Genomic DNA, 17262 nt, shown 5'->3' with positions numbered 1-17262 from the left:
GACTAAAAATAATTTAGATAATATAAATGAGCAAATCTCCAAATTAAATCTACAACTAGAAAGTTCCCAGACAAAGTAGAGGAAATGGACCCAGAGATGGAAGAGATGAAAGAAGGGAAATATAAACTACCATACAGAAATTAAATATTGCAAGACCTACCTAAAAAACAATGAAATTGCAAAAGCTCCTTTACCCTTTAAGCATGCAAGATGCACCTGATGACAAGAAAGAAGATTTTGGGGAATGGAACATAGAGTTGTCAGGAAAAAGTTACAATTTGGGAGACAAAAGATGAAGGGAGAAATTGAGGGAGAAGGAAGGTGGGAGTTGCTTAAGGAACCTAAATGGGCAGAATTCCCCCTCAAAAATACCCTACCTAAATTGTCTTCCTCATGCCAAACAATTTTCATAAAAATAGAAAGAAAATTCCTGGGTGATTTAATTGCCTTGGCTTTGAAAGCTACATGGCAAAGAAAGAAAGCAGGAGTTAGATTTTAAAAATAGAAGAGTTGACTTATTAAAGGGCATCATATTTTTAAGTACTTGTTTGAATATGGTTAAAAGAATGTATGACCCTTAGATATATTTAGACTTTTATAATGAAAGATATGATTTAGAATTAAAATAGCATTTTTTCCTTTTCTTTTGATATGGGAAATATGAAAATAAGAGGAGGATTGGTATGAATAAACTTTTTAGCTATATAAATGTAATTAACATTGAGAAAAATCATAACTGACAAAGATACTTTAAATATTGATGGGAAATTAAACCTTAACAAGAGAACAAAAAACAGGATATTAATGAATTAATATTATTATTTGTATAATATTAGTAAAATATGATGAAGATGTTTATATCTAACTCTGTATGCATCAATAGTACCAAGAATTGTAATTGTGTAATGAGAGGAAACTGGAAAAAATATGGAGAAGAAGGATCAGGGGAAAAATACTGGATTGTGCAGTACTGAATAGACTTATATTGAAGAAGTTAACGTTAAATGTGTGAACCCAGACAACATGCTGTTTACTAAACTCTAAAAATTGTAATTCTTAAAAATTAATAAAACTTTAAAAAATTTTTTAAAAAAAGAAACTATTGACAATAGCCACCTAAAAGCCAACTGTGACCTAAAAGCCAACTGTGCTTCCGAATCCCAAGATGGGTCAATAAAGTGATCTTATTATTAGGGACATTGTGTCCTTCTAATACATATTCACATCTGTAGTATGAGCATTTTGTTTAAATGGAAGGACTGCTAATTATAATAAATTATTACAGCTTTGGTGCTTGCAAAAAAAAAGAGGAAGAAATTCTAATCAAACTATACTGACAAAGATGGAGAATTACACTAGGACCAATAAACGGAAAGGGCCAGTTTGCATATTGGTATCTATGAGAGAAAATTTAACAGAATGTGCAAATGATCCCATGTATCCTTAACTTCACGTAGAAGCAAAGCTCTAATCTATATCGGTGGTCCTAAACACCACCAATGTGGATTAGAGTTTTGGATGGAAAGTGAAATGAATTTGTTTTTTTTAAAAAAGGCTAAGAAGCAAGAGATGTTGCTGATCGACACTGATAATTGAGAAAGCAAAAGGCCTTTGACTGTGTCAAGCTGTGGAATGTCATTAATAAAATAAGCATCCCCCTCAGTGGAGGAATGGATTATTAAAAATGTCAAAATTCACAGAAAAGGCAAAACTGGCCTGTCTGGTCAAAGAAAACAGCAATTATTTTTTTGAAAGACTGGAAATCTTATATGGACTTTTTGTTGAAAGAAGAAAGAAATGATATTCTGATGTTTGGATCTGAAGATTAAAAAATACAAGGATTAAATGAAGGGATGGAGGGAAATGTATAATATTTAGGAAGAAGGACAATAAGATTTTATTATCTGTTGAAAAGAAAGTTGGAAGTCTTTTTTATTACTTATTTATTAACACTATTTTTTCATTTCTTTTCTCCCTCCCTCCCTCCCTCCCTTCCTTCCATAGCAGATTAGTACATTGTAGGACAGAAATAAAGGCGATGGAAAAGATATTTTGATACTGTGCTGTGTCTATTCCTACAACAATTACAATTACAATCAGAAAGGCAATATCATGCCATATTATATGGAAGCAAAAACTGAACTTTGAAGAAGCAGGGCAGAAAGAATAGTAATGCTTTAGAACTTTGATGATGGAAAATACCTAAATAGCTAAGAAAATAGACAAATGAAGTACAGAGTAATCCAGAATCTCCACTTGGAACCCAAATGACCTGGTTCAAATTATCTATCATATTTTGTGATATATCATAATGTGAAGACCTGGTGCCTATGAAAACCACACACAATACTGGGAAAGGTAGAAAGGGGGGGGGAAGTAAGACCACCTACAAGCTGGACTAATTCAAGTACAGTTATTATTATGACTCTGACTATTGTTTAATGATTTATACCCTTCCTGAGACCCCTGTGCCTGGCCTGTATAAGCGGATACTATCACTGTTAACAGCCTTTGCCAGATAGCAGAACTCATGAAATTACCTTTTAATCATCCAGAAGGACCTTTATTTGCATGCAGAGAAGATTACAGCAGACAAGGTGTGGTAGATGATGAAATGGACAGTATTTCAAGGTCAAAAGACAGTAATGATCCTAGCATGTAGAGAGGAGCATGTAGAGACCACCGCATGTGAGATGGTGGCAGAAAGTGATAGAACGTTCAGGGTAAGAAGAAGGAGGAAGTACATCACAAATGGGAGGGGTTGGCTGAACAAATTGACATAAATGTTGTAGTTTCCCAAACAACCACATGGTGTCAGCACAATATGCACTGCATAATACTCTATGGCTGATGTAACAGCACAGTTATGATTGTTGCATCATTGGAGATATGAAGTTCCAGGTTGGAAACAAGTTCTCCTAAAAATGTTTATTTTATATAGTCATGAAAAGTTTGCACTGAACTAATGACACATAATTTATTTTATTTTATTTTATTGCATTTATATACCGCCCTTTCCCTGAGGACTCAGGGCGGTTTACAGGGAGTTAAAAATCAACCATACAAAAGTTAAAACCCAATTTAAAAAATATTAAATCAACCCTGTACTATTAAAAACCCCAATTAAAATAAATGTCTCCTCAGCCTGGGCCCGAGAGCTCAAAGAGCCAGGTCTTCAGGCCCCGGCGGAATGATCGGAGGTCGGGAGCAGTCCTCAGCTCCACCGGCAGCTGGTTCCAGAGGGCAGGCGCCCCCACTGAGAAGGCCCTATCCCTGGGTGTCACCCGCCGGCAATCTCTTACCGGCGGGACCCTGAGCAGACCCTCCCTGTGGGAGCGCACTGGGCGAAGGGCGTTTGATGCCGGCAGCAGGTGTTCCCTCAAATACCCCGGACCCAGGCCATGTAGGGCTTTATAGGTGATAACCAGCACCTTGAATTTCACCCGGAGGGCAACCATAATCAATCAATCAATCAATCAATCAATCAATCAATCAATCAATGCATGAATAAAAACTGAAATGCAAATGGTTCAGGACTGAGTATGAAATGATAAAATTGTTTAATATATGGATAAATGAAGGAATGGTTTCAGTGACAGTCGATGGGCATATGTTGGAGATGCGAATGTGTATGTATATGTATATGTATATGTATATATGTATGTATATGTATATGTATATATGTAGGTAAAGATAAAGGTAAAGATAAAGGTAAAGGTAAAGGTAAAGGTTTCCCCACACATGCGTGCTAGTCAATTCCAATTGTAGGGGCCGGTGCTCATCTCCATTTCAAAGCCAAAGAGCCAGCACTTGTCTGAGGACGTTTCCATGGTCATGTGGCCGGCATGACTAGACTCCAAAGGCGCACGGAACGCTGTTACCTTCCCACCGTAGTGGTCTCTATTTTTCTACTTGCATTTTTACGTGCTTTCAAACTGCTAGGTTGGCAGAAGCTAGGATGAGTAACAGGCGCTCACTCTGTTACGCGGCACTCGGGATTCGACCCGCCAAACTGCCGACCTTCTGATCGAGAAGCTCAGCGTCCTAACACACTGAGCCACCGTATATATAACTTCCTCCCTTTTCCAGCACCTTAAAGCAACAGGACATGAAATTGACTTTGAAGGAATGAAATTAATCTCCAAAACTGAACACTAGAACAAGAGAATAATTATGGAAGCCATCGAAATAGAGAAACACCCCCACAACATGAATAAACGTGATGATACCTCCCGCCTACCAGACATCTGGAAACTAGCCCTAGTCAACAAATGAGTTCCAGCCACAAAAACTGACACCGGACCCACAACAACACAGGACACCACCACCAATCACCCTCACCAGACTCAAACTCAAACCCACCCCATAGACGAAATGCAACCACCATCCAGAAGCCAAACCTCAGCAGCATCTCCAACTGCTGCACTCCCCCCCGACCCCCACACAAAGCAAACTGACATACGCCATGAACACAGGGCCAGACCGCAAACTCGAAGCCAAACCAAAGCCCAGGATGTTACACCACAGCCTTCTGCTCAGGACATTACATCACAGAATTCAGGAGGTTACAATGCTAAAACCCGGGATATCACAACACAGCAAACCACCCAGGATATTTCAACACAGAACTCAGGAAATCACTACAATAGAGCTCAGGATGTCATCACACAGCCCATTACCCAGGTTGTTACAACACAAAGGACTAACGAGCACACAGCCAGCACCTCAGCCACACAGGATGTTACAAATCAGCCAACTAATCCCCTAACAATAACTCCATCAACCAATCATGATGTAACATCACATCCAACCAATCCACTTACAGCAACAAAGCCAGCACCCCACACATCCCCCCAGTATTTATAGAGAGACGGCAGCTCCGATCACGCTTCGCTCGCACAAGCACGAAACTGAAGACACCAGCCTGAAGATGACGAGTGGGACCTCGTCGAAACATCGCCAAGACACCCTCAATCCTACACAAGAAAAGACCTGAATACACCAAGACCTGCATACCTATACCCGTGAAAATCTACGAATATATATATATATATATATATATATATATATATACAGTGTGTTAATGCTATTGTGTTGTTGGCTGAACACCTGGATGATTTGCAATGAATGTTAGATAAGCTGTATGTTGCATAATGCAATAAAGACTATGGTTCTGATAATTAATGAATCCACAACCAAGGTGACTATATTTGATGGAGAAAAATGTAATACATAATTGTAAGTTATATATAAATCATGCAAAAAAAAGTAAGCAGGTGAATTTCTGTGTCTTGATAGAATGTTTACCAAATACAGGAAAATTGATAGAAAATATTAAAATGAAAATGCTGGTAGAAAAGTTATGGATGGTATGCGGTCTGCTGAAACTCATCTAAAATTGTTATTTATAAGGAGATGCTTGCATCCAGTTGTTTATATGCAGAGAAAGATGTATATGTTAGGAAAAAAAGTCAGAATGAATGGGCGCTGACTGAAAGTGGACTGAATACAAAAACAACGAGCATACATTGAGGTGGTTTGATCATATACACGTAAGGAATGGGGGATCACATTTTTAAAACCAACATATGAAAAGGTTGAATGGGGTTGATAAGGTTCCTAAACAGATAGGTAGAGATTTAAAGATCAGAAAGTATGAAACAATGCATGGACTTGGTGGAAAGAAGGATGATTGCAAGCAGAGAAATATATAAAGAAGCATACCAAATTTGGATATGTGTAAGAGATGGAAATAAGTTTTATTTTATTTATATTTTCAGTAAATTTTCTTACCCCATTCCTTTAATTTACTTGAGTTACCATTTCTTACTCCTTTGGATAACACAGAAATTGAATAGTGTGCTGCATACGTGTGCATGTATGAACTGAAATTCAAACTGAAATTAAAATAAAATTCTTATATTATGGAGTAAATCCATCAATGCAAAATATATCGCGCAAATATATTTTATTTAAACCTTGAACTGGAATGTGTAGAGTGGATCCTGTCACCTTAATTCCCCACCTCTTCCACAAACAGAAAGGGATTTCAATATTTCAGCCTCAAATAGTGCATAAAATAGCTGAGCTTTCTTTTAATCTATCTTTTCATGAGCTTTATATTATTTATATACCCAAAAACAGAAAGGGAACATGCTGTGCTGCATATATTTTCATAGAAATATTTCATTTTAATAAATAGGGACTTTCTGAGCCTTTTGTTCATTTGGTAGTCCTCTAGCTTCTTTATCTTATTCTCACAGCTTCTCTGCCAACCCCTACTCTTTCTTTCTTTCTTTCTTTCTTTCTTTCTTTCTTTCTTTCTTTCTTTCTTTCTTTCTTTCTTTCTTTCTTTCTTTCTTTCTTTCTTTCTTTCTCTTTCTTTCTTTTTTCTTTCCTTCCTTCCTTCCTTCCTTCCTTCCTTCCTTCCTTCCTTCCTTCCTTCCTTCCTTCCTTCCTTCCTTCCTTCCTTCCCTCCTTCCTTCCTTCATTTCTTTCTTTTCTTTTCTTTTTTCATCAGCATATGCACATTAGAGCCCTTATATATGGAATTCTGAAATACCACCAGCTTCAAATCAATTTTCAGACAGTCTCTGAAAGTCTGCAGGCCTGACATATTTTCCTTTATTTACCCATCCTTATGGACCACTTAAGGCATGCCTTTATTTTTTTAATGACATTCATTAGACTCTTTGAAGGACTCCTCCAATCTAACAGCTAGGACCCATTAAGAACTTGCTGGCACAAATTAGCTTTATGCAAGTGCACAAATCTCGCTGATGACACTTGAGGGCAGAGAAAAGGGCTGGGATGTTTAGAATCTTGGAATGGAATGAAAATTATAAATTGCACCCATAAGAGATTGCAGAACATGAACTGAAATATAGGAAATGGCCCTTCCAATCTTCCAGATGTGTTCAGCTACAAAACCCCATCTTCCTGGAAAATAATACGGGTTGCAGTCCAGCGTTTCTGAAGGAAACAAATTGGGGATTTGCCATCTTCTATAGCCATAAAATTACTATTTTGAGTTATAGCAATATACTCAGTGGTGGCATTCAGCTGGTTTGCATTGGTTCGGCAGAACCGATACCTAATTTTTTGTTGAGTTCGGCGAACTGGTTATGATAAATCTGTGTTTTCCAGAACACATCTGGTTTTTGTTCAACTTCCTTCCAGGTGGGAGAAAAAATAAAATCCTCCCCAAAAGTCCAAGAGAGGAGCAACAGAAACCAAATGGAGATGAAGCTCCTTTGATCACATCACGCAGGCAAAAACTAGGTGGTGTTTCTCAGAGGTAATTTTAGGAACAGACACTAGTTTCTCAATTGGTGCATATGGGAAAGGGGGCAGTATTAGCTGAAAGTATTAGCTGAAAATATTAGCTGGGGTTGTGACTCTGGAACTTTTTCCTGTTTAGGGCAGAGAACCAATTGTTAAATTATTTGAATCCCACCACTGAGTATACTTCTATAGAATGCTATAAATCCTATGGAACAGGGGTGTCAAACTCAATTTCATTGAGGGCCGCATCAGCATTGCGGTTGCCCTCAGGGGGCCGGGTGGGTATGGCCTGGGTGGGCGTGGCCTACTGGGTGGGCATGGCTAGAGTGGGTGTGGCCTACTGGGTGGGTGTGGCCAGCTCTACATCGTTCGCATCAAGGGTGCCTATGGGGGCCTGGGCAGGAGTGGGACAGATCTGAGGGTCTCTGGCAGAAGGAGGGTCTCTGAGCCAGGGCCAAGGCAGTGGGGGCCATTCCCTCACTGTTTCCAGGATGGCTTCACGGGCTGCATGAAACCACTTCGTGGGCCGGATCTGGCCCCCGGGCCTTGTGTTTGACATGTCTGCTATAGAAAAATAGAATTTCATTCCAATCTAGCAACAGATGAGACACTCATTCCCTGCCCTAGTGGTGTTATATATCATTTTAAGATTTCTGAAGAAAGTGCATAAGATAATCATAAAAACTCACCTGTTAAGCTAAGCTGTGCCCAATAGCACCTCCTTATCTGTCTCTTGAGACTCACAGGCAGGACATGGTTTTACAGTCATTGAACAGTCAATGCTATCACTTATAACCAGGAGATCAGCTGCACTGTTTCTAAACATGTAAGTTTAGATTAATATACATTTAGCACAATACCCTTTCCTTCAATTAGGAGTGGGGGGAAGCGACAGCATGGAGTTTGTAACCTATTGGGTGCTCAGTAATTTTATTTAACTTTTTATTATTTATTTATGTATACTTTTTTTTACTGCTTCAGTCCTTGGACTCCAAGCAGTTTATAGATAGTAAAACAACAATGCGGTAAAAATTACCTTTAGAAATGTCAATACCAGATTAGTAACGATTAATAGCAAATAAGAAAAATATACAAATAGGCATATGGATGCAGGCAGTTGTGACTCCAGGATCTGTCTCCAAAGGCCTTCCAAAAGGTCAAGTGTTTACTAGCTTGGCAAGATTATGACATTGGGGAATATTCTTGTCTTAGGAGGAAAACTATTTCTTAGAAGCAGAGTTGCTATTGAGAATGCTCACCATACACTTCCATCTTGGTAGACTGGGACCTTTGGTGAGCATTTTCCAGCTGAGACTACTTAGGATAGGCAGTCATTTAGATATCCAGGTGCCAAGTCATATATATTTCACTTGGAAACATGTTGGCAACCAGCAGACCAGCTAAAGCAGTTGTACAACATGGCATTGAGCTGCCTTCTGCACCATGAAGTTTTCAACTGAATTGAGACTGTAGACTGAATTTCAAGACATGTTAATGTCTGTCTGTCTATCTGTCTGTCTGTCTGTCTGTCTGTCTGTCTGTCTGTCTGTCTGTCTGTCTGTCTGTCTATCTATCTATCTATCTATCTATCTATCTATCTATCTATCTATCTATCTATCTATCTATCTATCTATCTATCTATCTATCTGTCCATCTGTCCATCTCTCTCTCTCTCTCTCTCTCTCTCTCTCTCTCTCTCTCTCTCTCTCTCTCTCTCTATCATCTCTCTATCATCTATCTATCTATCTATCTATCTATCTATCTATCTATCTATCTATCATCTATCTATCTATCTATCTATCTATCTATCATCTATCTATCTATCTATCTATCTATCTATCTATCTATCTATCTATCTATCTATCTATCTATCTATCTATCTATCTATCATCAAAATTTGGAAGGATTGCAATAAAGGTAGTGGTTTACTTGAGAGGAATCCACAGGTTTCTGCTGCCCTTATCAAGAGATGGGATGGATTTTCAAGAATTCAGGACAACGTATTTCAGTTTATGTTCTGTTTCATTCTAAATTGACCTGTCAATCCATCACTGAAACAATTATGTCCAGAAAATGAACATGATATCTAGGCTAATGGTAATGGATGGGTAACTTTTGCTCTCTTTTAGAGAACTGCCTTTTAAAAAGCACCACCCAAATCAACTTAATTGCCAATTTGCTAAAGGAAAGAAGGAACTGCTAGAGAAAAATAATAGCCTAATAAAAACTACACTGGATTAGAACATCCCTTTGGATTTGGTTTATTTGTACATAAGCATTGTGGACACAATAATTTGTTTAGAACCAGAATTGATGTATGTACCCAAAGCTTTCCACAACTTCTCAAAAATCTAGATAAACTGTGTATATCTGTCCTCAGAAAAGGAAGACTGTGTCCCCCCCCCAAAAAAAAACTGTATAAAAGCTGATAAAAGATGCTGTAAAAATGTAAACTAAGTTTAATTTCAAGTTGCCACTTATTCTTTTAATCAGCTTTTGCATCTCCTGAGAGTGAAATCAGATCACATATAGAGCTTTCTATAATTGCAAGTGTATTTGCAGGGCACCTAATGATAATGGAATTGGAGACAGCTATTCCTCAGTCTATGGTTTCTAATGAGGATATCTTGCCAATTTGACTCCGTTGTTTCCAGAATTCATCATGGTCACAACATTCATCAAGATAAGATCTAACATAGCAACTTCCCTAGATTTACTGCTGTTAAATCAACACCAGTCATGACAAGGAGCCACAGAGAAATGTAAAACATATATTATCTATGCAGGAAGTTCCTGGTATTAAAGAGAACTGCTCCCAGCCTGGGCAAAAATACTTGAATATGGATAAGTTATCATTCAATGCAATTTTCACTTCAATCAAAGATTTTGGTCCTTGAATTCCAAAATATTCAATACACCAGCATAAATATGCTAGAGTGTACTAGAAACCTGTATAAGCTACCTTAGGTATAATGTGTTGCCCAGGTAGCAGACAGAATAGGATTGAAACATAATGCAAAAAAGAACAAATTTCCCAGTAAAATATATGCCATGCATTGAGTATGACTAACCCCAACCAACCACTGTCAGGAAGCCACTTCTACATTGTACTCTAAAGCATTTCAGTTTCTATGCCTTTACAAAAGCCCAGCAGGGTCATGTGGACCTCATAGGAACACAGGACAAGTGCAGCTAGCAAGAAGACAAGTCTCCTGCAAGTTCACACTGATTTAGAGCTGGGACTAGCAGGACATCATATGATCCCAATCTGACTGGGTGGGCAGAAATAGCAGGAGGAATACAGTTCAGTAGGTAACCAGATCTCAAGCCATGATGAGCTATATACAGGAGGTAACTCTTAAAACCATAAACTCTGGAAGCCTAACGGTAACCACTGCAGCCCGCTGACCAGTGGTGTTACATGGACAAAATAAGAAGTGTCCATAACTAGTTCCTGCCTTCTGGATCACTTGTACAGTAGATTTCTAATGATCTTCAAAGGTATAATCTTCAAAGCATTTAGAATGCTTTGTAATTGTCCAAAAGAGAGAAGGTCATGGCACAAGTAATTGTGAGAAGGCATTTCAGTTCAGAAAGAGATATAACCACCACACAAGATGAATGCCTGCTGGCTACAGCTGTCACCTGACTGTTAGTTCTTGCCAGTAATAGAGCAATGGGAAGCTAACAGGAAAGTAATGGGAGTTAAGCATGAGTAGCATGGTATTTATTATGGCACCACTGATTATGAGGTACTAAGAGATCTGGTGGGATACAGATTTGGCTAGAGACTGATATTTGTAGAAGACTAAATCCTGTTTATTCTTCCAAATGTGGGTTTTTCTGATGTAGCATAGTTTTATTTTCAAAATTGTACTGTAAGATTATAATAAGGGATAAACAGTTCCTTGAGCCATCTCCTTGGTGACTACATGAACACGTAGGCTTTGTTCTTTTTTCTTTTTGGCAACAGTATAGAGATGGTTTGTCACTGCCTTCTTCAATGATTTTATTTTCAACCTTCCAGTCTAGACTGGAATGTCTAGTGCTCTTCCAATCAAGTATTACTTAGGTTCTGTCTTAGCTTTTCCATTATCAACCAATAATGATAGATACTGCAGTTGATGTAATGCCATGCCCACAAATCCAAATAATCATAGTGAAACCAAACTGTTTCTCATCCTTTGCTGAAGGCCATCCAGATGCCTTCACAGTTGTAAGTATAAGTCATACAAGTATTTGGAAAGCATGCATATAGCTGCTGTAGAATGAATTATGCTGCTGAACATGATTTTCTGTTTTCTAAATCTAAATCGTGAACGTTCTGTATAATCTTTTTCTATTTGTACATTGGTTTTTAATTGGATAGTTTTTACATGTGGCCCTGAGTCACTTAGATAGGACAAGCAGCAAAATTAAATTAATAATGATTTAATTTAATTTAATTATTATATTTGTATACCGCCCTTCTCCCGAAGGACTCAGGGCGGTGAACAGGGCGCATATAAAAATACAGATTACAAAAATTAAAAAAGAATTAAATAAGAGCCCGAGCTAAAACAATAGAATAATATAAAATCCACAATAAAACCCCAACACATCCCCCATCAGGCCAGGCTGGCTTGTTCAAATAGATAGGTCTTCAGACCGCGTTGGAAGGAGCGAAGGTCAGGTGCCGTCCGGAGCTCAACCGGCAGCTGATTCCATAAAGCCGGGGCGCCCACAGAGAAGGCCCTCCCCCTGGGGGCCACCAGCCGACATTCTCTGACCGGTGGCACCCTGAGGAGGCCCTCTCTGTGGGAACGCACAGGGCGGAGGGAAGTTGACGCCGGCAGCAGGTGATCCCCGAGGTACTCCGGACCCATGCCATGTAGGGCCTTGAAAGCCATTACCAAAACCTTGAATCTCACCTGGAAGACAACTGGTAGCCAATGCAGCTCGCGGAGCAAAGGTGTAACATGGGAGTACCAGGAAACTCCCAAGACAACTCTTGCGGCTGCATTCTGTACCAGCTGGAGCCTCCGAGTGGTCTTCAAGGGAAGCCCCATGTAGAGAGCGTTGCAGTAGTCCAGACGAGAGGTCACGAGCGCATGAGTGACCATACACAGGGAATCCCGGTCTAGATAGGGCCGCAACTGGCGCACCAGGCGAACCTGGGCGAAAGCCCCCCTAGTCACGGCCACTATATGATCTTCCAAAGTAAGCCACGAATCTAGGAGGACTCCCAAGTTGCGAGCCCTATCTACGGGGGGTAAAAACTCACCCCCCCATGGAAAGAGGTGGAATATTCTGAATATCTTGGGATGCCGGTATGCACAGCCACTCAGTCTTGTCGGGGTTGAGTTGAAGTCTGTTCCTCCCCATCCAGACCCGAACCGCCTCCAGGCAACGGGACATCACATCGAGGGCATCACTGGGGTGGTTTGGGGTCGAAATGAAAAGCTGGGTATCATCAGCATACTGATGATACCCAACTCCAAAACCACGAATGATCTCACCCAGCGGTTTCATATAGATGTTGAACAGGAAAGGCGAACTCCACAAACAAGAGACCTCGGGGTCGACCTCTGCCCCCCTGCCAACACTGACTGCGAACGTCCCAGGAGATAGGAGGAGAACCACTGAAGAACTGTGCCTCCCACTCCCAATCCCCTGAGACGCCGCAGCAGGATACCATGGTCGATGGTATCGAAAGCCGCTGAGAGGTCTAATAGGACTAGGACAGAGGAACATCCCCTGTCCCGGGCCCTCCAGAGATCATTCACCAGAGCGACCAATGCTGTCTCCGTGCTGTACCCGGGCCTGAAACCCAATTGGCACGAGTTTAGATAATCCGCTTCATCCAGGACCAGGGGGAGCTGATGCGCCACCACACTCTCAACAACCTTTGCAAGAAAGCGAAGGTTGGAGACCGGACGAAAGTTATTTAACACAGCTGGGTCCAAGGCAGGCTTCTTGAGGAGAGGTCTCACCACCGCCTCCTTCAAGACGGTGGGGAAACTACCCTCACTCAAAGAGGCAGATATAACCACCTGGAACCAGCCTCGTGTCCCCTCCCGAGCTGCATACACCAGCCAGGAAGGGCACGGGTCCAATAAACATGTGGTGGAGCTCAATCAATGATAATGACCAGCAATAATAAGGGTGGACTAGGTTACAGTAATGATGGGTGCACTGTTGAAAAACCTGAGAGACCAGGTTAGGGATAGATCATCACAGAAAAACCTTATCTATAAGGTTGCCAAGACTCAACACTTGGTGGCACACATTGTATCTCTCTCCTCTCCTCTCCTCTCCTCTCCTCTCCTCTCCTCTCCTCTCCTCTCCTCTCCTCTCCTCTCCTCCCATCCCCTCCCCTCCTCTCCTCCTCTCTCCTCCCCTCCCTTTCCTTCCTCTCTCTTTCTCTTTCTCTTTCTTAAAAAAGAGAACATAACTGGCAAGATAGTTTGGGGAAAACTTTCCCCACAAGAGCAAACATTATTTTAGCCTCATTATTTAATGATTTACATTTTGGATCTATCTTCTAAGATCAGGAGAGACAGGATGCCAGCTTGGGATGAGGATAAGGAGGAGGATAAATAAATATTTTTATGTGCTGTGCAAAAATGACCACTTTGAATATTCCAAGTTCCTGCAATCTTGATAGGTTAGTTTTTGTCCCATCCTTCCAAGGAAGGATGTATGTAAAGGGAATAACTTCTAACAGGCTTAAATCTGTGGTATTGCAATGTCTTAAGGAACAGCTGGAGTCTTAATGTAATAGGGGGTTGAATGTCTCAGCTCCATTTGATTTATTTCCATTTGCTTGTTTCATCTTTTAGGGATGTTGCTTAAGCAACCGTGATCTGAGCCTTGCAATTGAAATGGCTCATAAGATTGGGATGCTCGGTGTTAGAAACTCCGGAGCATTTCATTTTAATAAGAGCACAACAAAACAAGAACCAAAACATGCAAACTAATTTAGCTCCTGACAATTTGTAATTGCACAACCTAGTTCTCATCAGATTGCAAAGGCATTGTTTCACATAGATTAAAACAATTCACCCCAAAAGAAAGAGTGCATTAAAGTTTATGTATTACAACTGCATATGGAAAGCAACAACATGCCTGCGGAATGAACAAGTTTGTCTTATAGCAGGGAAACTGTCTGTACAGAGACAATTAGTCATCAAATAATGAGGATGAACATCCAATTGCTTATTCTAAAGCACATTTATTTATGATGCTAGTTCATATAAAGCTTAGTCTAAGCAATTTTATTCTCCCTTCCTTTTTCTATAGTTATATAGTTATGAGAATTAATTCTATTACAGACTGAAAAGACAAGGCACAAAAAAGAAATACTTTCTGCCCGGTCTGAAAGTAGTAATTGTGCTTGCTGAGTGGCTTACATTAATTTTGAACAATCAATTAACAATAGAAAGAACAATTCAGTCTCCTTTTGGAGAAAATAATAAATTTATTGGAATTCAGTTTCAGTAGACAGAGCCAAAGATCACACTGTAAATAGCCATTGACTAAATGTTCAAAAGCTTTCCTGAAATGTTCAGTCTAATGAGAACTGTGCCACAAGAAAACAGAATGCATTTGTTTATGGAGTTTTGCACTCATGTCAGAAGCACCGGGCTTGCTTCTGGATTGAAAGAATTAGCTGTTGACATCACTGTTGCCTGGGGAATGCCAAGTTGGGGGCTTTTTTCATGTCCCCAGCAGGAGCTGGAGCTCACCCCATCCCAAGGCATCACTTGGGTCTCAAACATGGGCTTGCTAATCTCCAACCCAGTATCTTAACCACGAAAGCCACCACATTTGGGGAATTGAAGGGAGATTAATCTTAATTTAAAGGGAGGCGGTGGCTCAGTGGGTTAGGACGCTGAGCTTGTCGATCGGAAGGTCGGCAGTTTGGCAGGTCGAATCCCGAGTGCCGCGTAGCAGAGTGAGCGCCTGTTACTCGTCCCAGCTTCTGCCCACCTAGCAGTTCGAAAGCACGTAAAAATGCAAGTAGAAAAATAGGGACCACTACGGTGGGAAGGTAACAGCGTTCCGTGCGCCTTTGGCATCTAGTCATGCCGGCCACATGACCACGGAGATGTCCTCGGACAAGCACTGGCTCTTCGGCTTTGAAACAGAGATGAGCACCGGCCCCTAGAGTTGGAAACGACTAGCACGCATGTGCGGGGGAACCTTTACCTTTACCTTTAATCTTAATTTTATAGGAAGACGGAGTATGGTTATACCTAGACCAGTATTTCTCAATCTTAGCAACTTTACGAAATGTGGACTTCAACTTCCAGAATTCACCAGCCAACCCTGATGGCTAGGGAATTCTGAGAGTTGATATCCACACCTCTTAAAGTGCCAGTGCTGGGAAATGCTGGCCTAGACCATCTTGAATTGTTATATTCTCTCTTGCTTGCAGGTTTGCCAAGGTCTGCAAAGATCAATAATAAAGATACAGGAGATACTTTTCATTAAAAAATACATGATAGAGAAAATGCCTAGGTACGCCTTCCATATAGGGGATAACTGCAATTTTAGGGAACACGAAATTCCTCTCCTGTCCCCTGGCAGAGACCTTAACAGTCCTTTAGGCCGTGACTTCAGGATAAATGGAGCTCCCTAAGGAGAAGAGGACAATTCTCTCCCACACAGACAGTAAAACCGTGGTGAAAAGTAGCAAAACTGTGAGAGCCAGAAAAACAGTGCTTTTTTTGTAAAAGAAAAAGGTGCCGGAACTCACACATGTCATACAACCCGCTTTGCCTACCCTACAAGGTTCCATCCAAAAAAGGTGCCGGAACTCCGTTCTGAGCGTTCTATGAGAAAAAAAGCCCTGCAGAAAATATTTCAGTGCTCAGCAGATAAGGTGAGACCACCAGCCATTCTGAGAGTCTCAGTTTTCCTTTTCCTCTATTATTAAAATGGGCCTGAAGAAGTAAAAAAAATATGAAAAAAACCCCCAAACAAACCAAAAAACCCAAGAAGGATTCTAGTATTGTTAATCAACATTACTACTATAATCACTGTTAATCTGTCACCTCGTCTCAAGGCACTATTTAGAACCTCTCTTGAAATGCTGTACCTGAGAACATACTCTAATCAGTGCTACAGCAGATTAATTCTGGAACTATTGAAATTTCCTGACAGTTAGAATAATTAATCAGTAGAATAACTTGCCTCCAGAAGTTGTAGGTGTCATGCTAAGTTCTGATGCTAAGACCAACAAAATCAGAACTCCAAGTCTAGAGGTTTCCTCAAAGAACATGTTTATTGGTTACAAAATATCAGCATGGTCAAAAGTGAAACCAACTCTGAAATTCCCTCCAAAGAGTTACACTAGTATAACCTTAAACTTTCCACTCCAGAGCTATGCAATTAGCCACATTCCCCAATAGAATAATTTGGTGGGCTTTCTAACTTAATGCCCAAAGCTAACTGATAGAATGCCCTTGGTTCCCACGGGAGCCAGAATTGTTTAGACTAACAAAAAGACTCCACACCCCCTCCTTTTCTTGAGGCAACCTAGAATGAGCAAGAGGGCTTCAGCCAGGTTCATTGTAGAGTTGACAGTAGGTGCTCCAACACTGGAGGCTTTTAAGAAAAGATTGGACGGCCATTTGTCTGAAATGGTAGAGGGTTTCCTGATTGAACAGGGTGATGGACTAGAAGACTTCCAACCCTGTTATTCTGTTATTCTAGTATTTTGAAATGATGAGTGCAGACAGCCACCAGCCAGACTTACTGGTCACACTTATTTGTGTGTGTGTGTGTGTGTGTGTGTGTGTGTGTGTGTGTGTGTTTCACTATGGTTAGTCTTATTTTAAAAAGTATGGGAATGGAAACGAAAGGCAAAGGCGATGAAATGTTTCATGTAGGCCAGTTCAAATGACTACAGGTTTATTGCATGCTAACACTCTCTATAACAGCAGTTCCCATCCTTTTCTATACCCCACACCCCTGGAATGCTTTTGATATACT

The 17262-nt window shown here is 40.4% G+C and overlaps 1 protein-coding gene across 2 annotated transcripts in view; it reads right to left on the bottom strand.

The window, feature by feature from the left end:
* Positions 1–17262, bottom strand: part of GRID2 (glutamate ionotropic receptor delta type subunit 2) — a 1115417-nt gene that overhangs the window by 190916 nt on the left and 907239 nt on the right. The window lies entirely within an intron of this gene.

This window comes from Vipera berus (assembly GCF_964194415.1).
Source record: "Vipera berus genome assembly, chromosome: 7".
Taxonomy (NCBI): Eukaryota; Metazoa; Chordata; class Lepidosauria; order Squamata; family Viperidae; genus Vipera; species Vipera berus.
This window is presented reverse-complemented; position numbering and strand designations above follow the sequence as displayed.